This window comes from Lactuca serriola, chromosome 3 (assembly GCF_051521515.1).
Source record: "Lactuca serriola cultivar US96UC23 chromosome 3, Lser_US96UC23_V15, whole genome shotgun sequence".
NCBI lineage: Eukaryota > Viridiplantae > Streptophyta > Magnoliopsida > Asterales > Asteraceae > Lactuca > Lactuca serriola.
The window spans coordinates 179,098,961-179,112,068 of record NC_136410.1 but is presented as its reverse complement, the minus strand read 5'-3'; the positions used below and the strand labels follow the sequence as shown (position 1 = coordinate 179,112,068).

At 36.8% G+C, this 13,108-nt stretch overlaps 1 long non-coding RNA gene and 1 other non-coding gene across 10 annotated transcripts; one reads left to right on the top strand and one right to left on the bottom strand.

Moving 5' to 3' along the window:
* The first annotated feature begins 1,092 nt into the window (after positions 1-1,092).
* On the top strand, positions 1,093-4,445 carry LOC145093408 (uncharacterized). Of its 9 annotated transcripts, XR_013702856.1 has the most exons (11): positions 1,184-1,272; positions 1,406-1,741; positions 1,865-1,877; positions 1,958-2,234; positions 2,309-2,365; positions 2,478-2,536; positions 2,665-2,721; positions 2,806-2,879; positions 3,119-3,328; positions 3,639-4,140; positions 4,206-4,445. It is a non-coding gene; the product is annotated as an uncharacterized LOC145093408 (long non-coding RNA). The 9 variants fall into 9 exon arrangements; XR_013702858.1 differs by lacking the exon at positions 1,865-1,877; XR_013702860.1 differs by having other exon boundaries at positions 1,406-2,234; positions 3,639-3,738; positions 4,052-4,140.
* Positions 4,446-12,733: 8,288 nt separating this feature from the next.
* Positions 12,734-12,840, bottom strand: LOC145096607 (small nucleolar RNA R71). Its single transcript, XR_013703983.1, has one exon. It is a non-coding gene; the product is annotated as a small nucleolar RNA R71 (small nucleolar RNA).
* Positions 12,841-13,108: the final 268 nt, after the last annotated feature.

Below are 13,108 nucleotides of genomic sequence, written 5' to 3'. Positions count from 1 at the left end.
CCGACTCGCGACCCGACTCGCCGAGTCCAGGAACAACTCGCCGAGTCCCCACGAGCAGATCTCCTGCTCGCTTCCAAATCCTCCCCAGAGCATCTTTTCGAGGATTTGAGTTTCCTGGGACTATTGCTACACACTAAATTGCTAATTCCGCGTGCAGATATGAAGGGTTGGACCTTCAACACTTAAACCCCTCTCACTCAGTAACAATTCATCTGACTCGCCGAGTTTGAAGAACAACTCGTCCAGTACCAGGCAATCTTCATAGGACTCGCCGAGTTGTTCATCCAACTTGCCGAGTCTAAGGCCATCTTCATAGAACTCGCCGAGTTCCACTTTGGGACTCGCCGAGTCCCTTGACCCATTTCCCATATATACCAAATCTACGACATGCAACTCTTCAAAACCATATATCTTCGATCCTAGGGCATGCTTATCACGTAAAGTTGCAAACTTTACGTGCATTCATGGCCCTACAAGCTCCAAAAGGCAAATCCAAGCATTTTATGAGTTCATACACTCTATGGGGACCTTAATCACTCTAACCACAGGAACTTTATACTTCTAATATGTTCATAATATCTAGATCTGAAGTCCTTTCGGACCATTAAGCACAAACACAAGGAGTATGGTGTTATAGGGCTTGAAAACTACCATTTTAGGGACAAAAAGGGGATCTAAAGAACTAGTGATCAAGATAGGGGCTTTTCTACCTGAATGGAAGCCTCTTGCAGTGTAGATTCCGGATCTACCTCCCCTCCTTGCACACTACAACCTCTTTCTGCTTCTTCTAAGCTCCAAATCTTCTTCACAAGCCAAAATCACTCTCAAGAACAAAATGGGGGCTAGGGTTTCGCTCTTCAGCTCTCTGGAATTGTTAGGGACAAAGGAGCCCAAGTTAGAGCATTTAAATAGGGTGCAAACACCCGGATTAGGTTTTTTTTTTTTTTTGCCCAAACAGGGTCTATTCGCCGAGTCCGAGAACCGACTGGCCGAGTACAAAGTTCAGTCCCCCGCGTCTTATCCCACTCCTACTCGGCGAGTTGGTCCATCAACTCGCCGAGTCCCAGACAAAATGCATTAACTTAAAAAAATGGTAATTACAAGGAGTAAGTACCGGAACCAGGTGCTTCATCAAGTGCTCCATCGAATGTCGTATCTCCTTCTAATCTACTCTATAAGAGGTAAACTTCTTTCTTCTTCCACAATAATGTGATACAAGAGATCGTTTGGATTGCATTTTCTATCTCATGCTTCTTCTTTTTTTATCGGAAGGTTATTTGTTATTAATTTCTAGATTTTCAACAGATTCCTCAACACTAATTTTAATATTGCTTGCTTCCTTCCTATTTCTTTCAATTTTCGAATCTAACAGATATAGTTTTGTGATTTTGTGTCTGGAGTTTAGGATTTGGGTCGAGATCCAACCTCACAATCTCTATTTCCACACCATTTTATGCAACACCGCAAGAAAGCGTATCAGATGTGAAGATAAGTTCTTATGCCCATACTTCATCACTCTATTTGAACTTAAAAAGATAAAAAATCTGTTTGAAAATTTGAAACGTCATGTTCTCCTGTGAAATAAGCAATCAAAGGCAGCGTTTGTCTAAAGTTACGATTTTGCACCCCATTTGTTTGATGGAATGTCCTGGAGAAAAAGGAAAAGGCAAATTCCTGCTAAGCAAACTCAATTTAAAAAACCTCAACAAATGTTGAAATCAGTCGGCTGATGCCGCAGCAGGTATGTGTGTGGATAATTAGGTCCTATAAAATTGAATTTATAATTTTTAGAGCTTCATATAGTGATTTTGATAATTTTCATTATGTGTTTTGGATTTTGTTTGGGTGTTTCCTTACTAACCAGCTTCTCAAGATAGGTAACTACTCATATTCCAGGGTGTTTTTGATACCATTAAATTAACAATATTAAATTTAACTCGGGTCTTTTTTTTATCAGCTATGTTTATCCAGCGTATGCAAGTTTCGTATGAGAAATTGAAGGGGAAGGAGAAAACGAAGAAAATAAAGAAGGGTAGTATGGTCATATGTCATCAATCTTCAACAATGGTGCAAGTTTCTTTGGCCGTGATCCAATCTTGACATGTTTCGTGAACAATAAATAATTGGGCATATTAATCTCTTTTTCTTCTTGAATTTTGAAAATAAAAAATCCAAGTTTCAAAAAACAGATATGGTGATTCCATTAAAAGGTGTTCATGTTATCTTGATTTTTGGTAAATTCCATTAAAAGCTCCTATTTAAGCGTTACACCTCCATTTTCATGTCTTAATAAGCATTTTTTCTGCAGACACATGGGCTGAGAGTTAGGCAAGAAACTGCAAAGAAAACAATTGGATTCATAGAGGTATTTTATATTCATTTTATCTAGAGCTAAATACAAGAAATAGCAATGAATTCCATTTATTTTTTATCAACTTATCTCACTTTCATTTAATGTTAAATTTGTTTGCAAGCAGTTGTTTCAATAGGAAAGCAAGAAGGTGTAAAAGGGTATTGGAAGGGTAACCTTGCTCAGGTGCTTTACATTATTTGAGGAAATGAAAGGAAAAACATAAATGAGGGCAAATTTGTAAAATTTAATACTTAATGGGAAAACACTCATATATAACTTAACTGATTCAGTTATGTCTTATAATTTTTCAGGTGCTACGCATCGTCCCCTATAATGCAGTTCAACTATTTGCTTATGAGTCTTAAGAGGTATGCAAAAACTTTTTCTTGAAAAAAGGTGATTTGACCATTTTGCCCATTAAATTGATGTTGAGTTTTGCAAAAACTTTATAGGGGGAAGATGGTGAGCTTTCTGTTATTGGGAGATTAGCTGCAGGTGCTTTTGCTGGAATGACTTCCACTTTACGGTAATTTGCGTGTTTGAGTAAATTACACGAATTCTACCTGTGACTTGATTATTTATTGCCATTGCATCGGATTTGTTTCGTTTTGAACTCTTATTTCAATTTGGATTCAAAACTCATATCGTATCCTAATCTCTAACCATTTGTTTCACAGCTTGGTGAAATAGGTTTTGTTTTTTTTGTCATGATTGATGTTGGATGTGTTAATGATTTTCATTTACATGTGTTGTTTGCAAATGCAGCTGTTTCCAGAAAAGGAAAGGTGACTTCACTATGCGGAATTAGTAGAATCAGGACGTTACATGCTTCAGGTTGAAGAAAATAGGAAATACATGGTTTCCTTTTTGCTCGACACTCCCGAGCCGATTTTAAACATAGTTTTGGACTTAAATAAGAGGTCTGGGATTGCTGCTAAAGGTTGGTCTAATGTCGTCAACAATGAGATTGTAGATGTAAGTATGTTTTTCTTTATATATATATATATATATATATATATATATATATATATATATATATATATATATATATATGCGTGTGTGGGTGTGTGTGCGCACGTCCGTGCACATGTGCGTGCGTGCATGCGTGTGCTATGAGACCAACTCATTTATATAGAATTTGGAACATGTATAAATAAATTCGACCTATATGTGCTATTTTCAAAATGTTCGTTTATTGGTTTTTTTTGAAAAAATCATATCTATTCTTGAGATTACAATTGAATTTATTAGTTTTCTGCAATTTTAGACTAAAAATTTTGTGCAGACCATTGAGAAGCTGGTTAGCCACAGTCCAAAGGCAGGGTGCTGCTATGTGGGGTGGTGTCACCACATTCAACCACCTAATACACAATGCTCATCCACATGTTGGTTATGGTTTAGATTTTCTCTAGAGATAAGTGAAAGAAATAGCAACGTACTTACACACACACACACACACACATATATATATATATATATATATATATATATATATATATATATATATATATATATATCTCATTGTAATAGAATCTTACTTTCATTTAATCCTATTTTAACATTATACTTTCAGATGATGTTTGGGATTTCATTTTCCTTTTGTTTTTTTCCTATGAATTGATAGTGATGTTTGTGACAAGAATTTCTATGTTTTACCGCTATTTGTTGACGAAATTCCGTTTTGGGTTTGTATTGCAGTTGTTTCTGGAATTTAGACGCGGGCTTGAATGAATTGTGGAGATTTGTTGTTGCTGAAATTATTGTTGATTTTTTTTATTATCCTCCAGGTATTAAGGTTGGAACTCATTTGGTGATTTTTTTTATCAGCCTAACAGGTTAAGTATGAATGCAGGTGAAAAAAAATGTGACAGTAGTTGGAAATAGGAATGAGTTGTCTTATTCAAAAAGTTAGAGAAGGATAAAATGTGGAGCAAGGATAAAGTTAGAGAGGGTTAAAAAGAAGAACAACATTTATGGTTTCCAATGGTGCATGGATTATTTGATTTTCCATCAATCCATCATGCATTTATGTTTTGTAAATTGATACTATACCATTCTGTTGATTTTTATGATGTTGTCGTCATTACACCTATCACACAAAATTCCCAACAAACTATACATTAATAACATAAATAATCGATTCTCTTAGAACAAAAAGAGCTATAACACAAAAATATTCATATTTATTTATTTATTTATGTATTTATTTATTTTCTTTATTTTCAAAGTAGTTCAACAAATACAATCTAGGAGCACAAACAAAACCGAAACAACTAAACGATAATGAAAGACCATTTCATTATTGCAAAAGGTGGCCGACTCTCCAGTTCCATCCCATCAACCAAATGATAAACCCATGAAGTATATGTTTCGATAAATAGCTTATCCGACAACAAAAAAATTATCCATGACGAAACAATGTTACTGTCCCATAACAATACTCAAACTATAAACAAATAGTTGATCAAATAACATTTACAAAGAACAAACAAGGGAAAAAATTGTCGCATCCGACCCTCGCAACGCGGGGTTCCCCACCTAGTTATTATTATCTATGTTTAATAAAATCATAATTTCCATGAATAATCATTTTTTTAAATTAATGACCATAAAGTTCAAAGTTAGTTTTTTCGACTTCATTTGTTCTCGAGAATGTTTCGAACCTATATTCTGAAGAAATTTCGAACCAATAAATCACCATTGTCTTCTTCTAGCGGTGAAGAGATTCACTTTTTATATGTAAGTTTATAACTATATGTTTTTACTGCATGTTGTATGCTGACATCAATACACTTTATGCAATTATATAGGTTTTATTTGTTTTTCTGTGATTTTTAATGTTTTAAAGGAAATTATATTATTACAATTATACTCATTTTGTTTGACTCGTCCGGAACGAATCTGAAATCCGTAAAACACCTATGGAATACTAAAAACTCGTCTGAAATACGATGAACAATTCTAGAATATGGATCCAGATTGTTATTATCTGGAATTGTGATCCGAAATCCATATCCGGAAAAGGATTCCGGAATTTGATCCTGAATAGTGGTCTGATAATGTGTATTCTGGAATGCCCTTCGGAACATACTTGATAAATTGCCTTAAAGGCTTGAAGAAGTCGGAAATGCAGGTTTATCCACCGGTATGGCAGCACAAAAGGAAAAACATGAGGCTAATGATAAGAAGTGTCTTCGTGAACTTTGCAGTGCTCTTCCACTGGTTGTTTACAACTATGTTCGAGGATGCAAGAATGCAAAAGAGATTCAGGATACTCTGAAAGAAAAGTATCAAGGAAGTGAAAAGACCAAGAAGAGTTATGTGAAACAGTGCTTGTTGGAACTTGGCAAATTCAAGCAGAAAGATAGCAAATCCATTGAGTTGTATTATGATCGCTTGAATGAGTTGATATTCAAGTGCAATCGCTATGGGGTTATTTGTTCGACTCTTGAGTACAACCTTACCTTTCTGATGGGGTTGCGAAAGGAGTGGAGAAACATAATTCTGATGATCAAAACTCAACAGAGTTTTGATGGATATACGTTGGGTGATCTATACAATGTGCTCAAGGCTCATGAAAATGAAATTAATGAGATAATAAAGGAAGTAAATTTGGGAATTGGTCTTTAGACATCCAAAAAAAGTCCTTAATACATGGTCTTACTCCAATAAGACCTTTTACAAGAAGCATGGAGCCAAACTAGCTAAAGGAACCTCATTTTTATGGCTTAGAACCATTCTTAGGGTCTGAAAGGACAACCCAAAATGATCAAACCATACATGCATAACAATGGGACTTTTGGGACAAAAGAGCATCATAAAGCTACGAAAATGATATCCAAGTAAACAAAGCATAAATGTAGCAACATTTTACCTTCTTGAGCTTCCAAATGAGATGATGATCCAAGATCTACAAGCTTTATTTCCTTCCTTAACTCCTTGATGCACTTCCTTCTTCTTTAAGCACACCAATATCACACTTTAAGCTCAACACACTCACTTATGGGGTTAGGGTTTGCTAAAAACGGCTCAAAGACTTGGAGGCTGAAAGAGTGAGGTAAAATGATCCATAAATGTGCTTAAGTACCCCACAAACCCTAAAACTTAGGGTTTCTTTTAGACAAGAGTACACCCAACATACTAGGGCACACCCTAGTACGCTTAGAGCATCCACACCAAGGTCTTTCAAAATTATTTGCAATGCCACCTTGTCTAAATTGTATGCCACATAGGTGAAGCACTTTCAATATTTGAAAGGCTTGCAAATGTATTGTCATAATATTTTATTAATAATTTATTATTTCTTTTTAATTACCTATATATATAATTATGTTTATGTAATAAAAAAACTTCTATTATATTATATTTTTTATTTCTTAAATTATAAATTAATATATAATATATTAAGAATTTTTTGATTAATTAAATAGTTGTAGATATGGCAGTGGGGACCATTTTTGAAAGATGAGTGTTATTGCACTGATGTGAGTAGTCATTGCAAAGTTGATGTGACACAATTGAAAGATTAGTGGTATTGCACTGATGTGGATGGCCTTAGCGTACTCACATGTACGCTTAGCGTACCACAGCTACTCCCAAAGTTACCATTTTTCCACTAGGGCTTCTTGCGACCACTTCCTTCCAAAACAAGGGCCAAAATGACGTACTTTAAAACCAAGAGATGAATTTGAAAAAGCCTGAAAATCGGGGCGTTACATTGTTGTTTACTTAAAGGTCTATATTTGTAATTGTAGTTATAAACTTATCCAAGTGGGAGACTATTGGATTAAGGCATCTAAGCCAATAACGGAATTGGTATATTCTTGAAATAAAAGCGAAATCCTTTTTGGGTTGCCCTCACAACTAGCAACTAAGAAGAATTACATTTGGAGAGAGAGGATAATTTATTAATATATTATATGAGTAATATATTAATTAGAAACAATTATAATTAATTTACAATTAATCAGAAAGTAATTGGAATTAATTTCGGGCTAATTAGAATTAATTGGAAATATAAGAAATAAGTTATAATTATTCAATAGTTGAACAAGATAGGGATTCTAGAATCCTCCTTGCATGGCCAATTTTGCCTTGTGTATTAAGGATTCTAGAATGCTCCTTATTGATAATTAAGGAGTCAAATAATTGCCATATTTGAGATATTATTATTATATTCAAATTAGGGTTATCGAAGGCTTCCTTGTCATCTATAAATAAGACCCAAGGGTCTCATATTTTCTTCCATGCTTCCTTAGCCTCCTATAGCCAAAATTCTGATCCCCTCTTCTCACTCCTCTTGTGTTCTTGTTGCTACGGTTTGGGTACAAACCATTAGAGGCATCATCTCTTTGGTGTTAGTCTTTTCAAGCTTCACAACTACAAGGATTGTCTTGATTCATTTACAATAGAAAATCAAAAGGTACGTAATTCTATGCTTTGTAATTTTCGAATTACACTAGGGTTGCGCTAGTTTAGTTGTTCATTTTATGTTGATATCAAGGTGTATGACATATGTAACACTCAAAGTTTTGAAGACCAAGAAAGGGAAGAAAACCCTAAGTTTAGGGGTCGACTCGGCAAGTCCAAGGAGGGACTCGGTGAGTCGGAGCGGGATCCGGGTCGAGGAGTAAGTGACCGACTCGGCGAGTCGGCCAAGGTGACTCGGCGAGTCTGGTCTGTGCGAGGAAAACCCTAATTCCGGGAGTTGTATCCTATATAAAAGGTGTTATGTCCCTCCCTCAGCCCCCATATCACTCCAGAAGACCTGTAAACCCTATAATTCGTGTGAGCTTCCATTATTGAGAGAAATAGCTTTGGGAGGAAGGAAACTTTGGAGAGAAACTTGAAGATCAAGAAGGTTGCTTCAAGGGAGAAGTGTGTGCTCGAGATCTACTTCAGTTGTGTTCATCTTGGAGGTATTAAGCTGCCATTTTCCCTTCTTTGCATCTAGATCTATTTTGTCATAAGATTTGGGGGTTTTATGGTTGTTTGAGACCCAAATCGGGTTAGGGGCTTAGATATGTTGTTGCCACTTCAGATCTATTGTTGGGATGGTCCATTATGTCATAAAGCATCAGGAGATGAGTAGTTGGTGAAGCCCTTGTGTCCTTAAACCAAACCCTAATGTGTTTTGAGCCTAGATCTCTTTAGTTATACGTAAAGTTTGCAACTTTACGTAGGGATGGAGTTTTGGAAGTATGGATCTATGGATTGGAGTCCCTGCATGACTCAAAAGCCCTCTGCATGTTGGGAGATCTGAATGGACTCGGCGAGTCCTTTGAGTGGACTCGGCGAGTACCATGAAGATGAGGAGGAACTCGACGAGTGGGATGAACAGCTCGTCGAGTCGGATGAAGATAGGCATGAACTCGGCGAGTTGGATGAAGATTGCCGCGTGCTCGGCGAGCCTGTTCTTAGACTCGGCGAGTCAGGTCGCGAAGTCCCCAGACCCTTCGAGTTAAGACTCGAGTCAGCGATTCGAGCAAGGACTCAGTGAGTTGGACAGGACAGGAATCGGGAATCAGTAGACTCGGCGAGTCAGGGGCTGACTCGGCGAGTAGAGTCGCGAGTGGAAGGACTCTGGACTTATGAACTCGGCGAGTCAGTAGGGTGACTCGACGAGTAGGGTTGACCTGGAAGGTTGACTTTGACCAGGACTTTGAATTTGACCTGAGTTGATTTGGTTGTCTTTCGGGGGTCAGTTAGACTCAGTGTTGCTTTGATATTGGTAGCCCGAGGAGCTAGTGGAGCAGGAGTTCAGAGAGTTGTCGGTCAGCGACAGAGGATTATCAGCAGAGTTCAGCAGTGCGAGGTGAGTCTCCTCATTGTTTGTATGGGTGTAAGGCACCAATGCCGGCCCATTTAGAATATGCATGAAAGACCAGGGGGCGGCTCCTGGCATACTGTATGTTATTATGGATGGTAGGAAGACCCGGGGGTTAGCCCTAGGCAATATGTATGAAAGACCGGGAGGTGGCTCCTGGCGCATTGTATGCTATAGATATGAAAGACCAGGAGGTGGCTTATGGCACACTGTATGCTGTTTAGCTAAGTAGAGTAGTATGTATGGTTGTCTTTGTGATACTTGCATAGAAGACCAGGGGGTGGCCCTTGGCACTTGTCTGTAACACCAGGGGGTGGTCCTTGGCATTTGTTTGTAAGACCAGGGGGTGGCCCTTGGCACACGTCTGTAAGACCAGGGGGTGGCCCTTGGCACTTGTCTGTAAGACCCAGGGAGCGGCCCAGGCTTGACCAGGAAGACCACGTGCGGCCCGTGGCATAATGGCAAGACTATGTTTGGCACATAGCACCTTACTTGGTTATGGATAAGTCGGTTATGTATGGTTCTTGGCTATGAATGGTTTGTATGGTATGTGGTATCTGGGGAACTCACTAAGCTTCGTGCTTACGGCTTTCAGTTTTGGTTTCAGGTACTTCCGGTAGCGGATGATGGAGCTCGGGATGATCGCATGACACACACCATAGATTAGTCAGCCTGGGAATGTTTTACTCTGATAATGAACATGTGTTTTGAAAACTAATACTTTGTTTATGTTTTGAAATGATGATTTTACTTTAAGTGATACTTTATTAAAAGAAATTTTTAGTCTTGAATTTTGGGACGTTTCAACATAGATCTTTTATAGGATGCATGTTCCCTATTAATTGTTAATTGTTTTTCGCATTGTACAAATTTGTTTTTAATAAAACCCAGAATATACCACATGGACTTTTCATGGTAGTCACTTTCAATAATATGGTTTATTAAACTTAAGTAGTTTCTTTTTGGGTTGATTTCGAATTAAAAGTAACGTCAGTGGTTGTTCTTTGAAATACTTGGTTAAAAGACTTTTGTTGTATTTCTCTGTTAAATGATGGTTTATTAGAGGATTTTTTTTTATGGTGAAAATCGCGCCCTTACAACCTATATTTATGGTTTTTGATGATTTTACTTTACTTGAAAACATGTCCTGCATTCCCTTTAACATATAGTCCCACCTAACTTTTCAGTTTTTTTCGTTTTTTCTGCTTTAATTTGTGCCTCCTAAATTATATCAGGTAAACGATTGAAAATTCTTATTCGGACATACACAACCTGAACAGGTCGCTCATTTTGGCTAAAAACATCAGCCGCCATGTTTGCTTTACCGTGTGATATTTCCATATTCATACATATTTTTAGACAATATTTAATTATATTTTGATTAATATTTTGGCTATTTGCATAGATAAATGGTACTTATAAGGTAAATTATATTGTGCAGCCAAAAAGAAGACATTTTGAAGAAAGGGACTAGAAGCGTTAAAAATGGAACTTTGGAGGATAAAGGCCTGAAGGATAAAAAATCTAGAAAAATATGTACTCACGAAGTGAGTATTAAAGACTCAAGACGTGAGTAAGGGCTTCTAGAAGGTAAACATCGCGGATCAAGAGTTCTTGTTAAACACGGATAACTACTAAACTCACGACGTGAGTGGGGATATTTCGAAAAATATATAAGTCCTTGATCCCTACGACTTTAAAGAGGTTGGATGACTTGAGAAGGGTTCCGGGAGTCGAATTTCAGAATAAGGAAGGCTTGGGAATTGGTTCTAATACCAAGGAAGAAGAAGAAGAAGTTCACAATCCATTTTTCTAGTTTGGTACATTATGATGTTTTCAATTATGACTTGGTTATGTTTGTTTGTTAGAATGAGTAGCTAAATCTAGCTGCTTCTGTTAGCTAGATGAAGCTGGAACTCATGGTTTGCTTATAGTAATTTATACTTTTATTGTTGGTTAATGTCTTGCGTTTGATTGATTACACATAGCATGCTTAATTTGATAACTAGATTGCTTTAGATTCTTATTCTGTGTAGTTAGTGATCATTAATCTGCATGAATTTGATTACCTAGTAATTTAGTGAACATTAGATTATTATAGCTAAGATCGAACTAATCTTAGGTAACTAATTGAATTATTGAATTTGGTTGTGCTAAAGAACTCATATTGTAACCATCAGTTGTGTTTGTCAACCCAATCTTACATAGCTCCAATTCTATTTAATAATTGATTTTGTGTTAAATTATGTGTGATTATACATAGCTCCACATGAATTAATTGAATATTAGTAAATTTGGAATTGAATTGATAATAATTTCTTAATTGGTAACCAACAGAATTGTCATAATTATTATTTAAAACCATTGAGGGAAAGTGGATACAAACTAACAGAAGTGTTTTTGTTAATTGATTGAATAATAGTTAATGAATTAAGTTCATCTAAATTTGCAAAATAAGATAAAAACCATTACTTTGCTAGAATCTTAGGTTAACTTAATAGTAGTTAGATTAATTAATAAAAACCATTCCTGTGTTCGACCCCGACTTACTTAGACTACATTACAATCCGACTAGGTACACTGCCTAGGTGCATATTGGTTAGTTAAGTTAGTTAGGAAATAACTTTAAAACTGTTAGGTACTTTTGTGCATATTAAGTTTTTGGCGCCGTTGCCGGGGAACAACCATTTTAGTTGTTGATTTATTTTCTTTAGGTTAATCGATCCTTTTGTGGGGTAAAACCTGCAAAAAGTTATTTTTCAGCTTAGTTTTTTTTTGTTCGGAACTGAACTCACGACGTGAGCTTTTAAGGCTCACGATGTGATTCTAGTTGTTTTTCTTTTTCTTTGTTTTTGTTCAGTTTTACGTTTTTATTTTTGTTTATTTTGCAATAGTTCATGACCAGAGGTTCCAACACGCCTTTGGTGCCACCACTTGAAGATCTAGAGTCGGCCATTCACAAAAAGACGGATAAGAACGCAGGAGTCAACGAAACACCAAAGAAGTCACCTTTCAAGGATCTCAAATCAGTCTTTGGAAAGAAAACAGGAAAGAAAGTGGGAAAGTCAAGTACATCATCAAAGGACAAAATCAAGGTAGAAAGATTTGATCAAATATCTAACCCACAAGAATCCGAATACGAATCCGAGCCTGAATTTGCATTAGAAAGGAGTGAAAACGAAGATGAGCTAGAAAACAAGATGGCAAACATTGTGGATATGTACATGGGAGCATACAAGAAGCAGATAAGAGACGATGTTGGTCCCGATCTAGTACAACCTACAATTCCCGCCACTACAACATTCGAGTTGAAAGGACACATTCTTGTTGCACTTAAGGATATACCATTTTATGGAAAGGACCATGAGGATGTTTACAAGCACTTAGATGAAGTCAATGATATTGCAGACTATTTCAATATCCCAAATGTTCCCGTTACTTTTAAAGGAGCTGCAAGAGATTGGTTGAAAGCACTTCCACCCGATGCAATTACTACTTGGGCACAGATGCGTGAGCAATTCTGGGAACAATTTTGCCCACCATTAAAAATATCTAAACTCAAGAAGGCAATAGCCAACTTTGAGCAAAATACGGGTGAACCACTTTATGAGGCATGGGAGCGTTATAAGGGTTTTCTAAGGAATTGTCCTCAAAATGACCTCAACATACAACAAGAAGTATCTATCTTTTATGAAGGGTGAATGTCATGACAAGGCAACTCCTTGATTCTCAAGGACCACTTACTAAGAAAAATCCGGGTGAAGTGAAGGAGCTGATTGAAGAATTCTCAAAGCATTTCCGTGAGTACCAAAATCCAAGAAATGAAGGAGCAAGAGGCATTGCGGGTGGAAATTCTAAAGATATGGTTGTTGTATTAGCTATGCTTGACACCACGGATATAAGAATGACCAAGATGGACCGGTCAATTC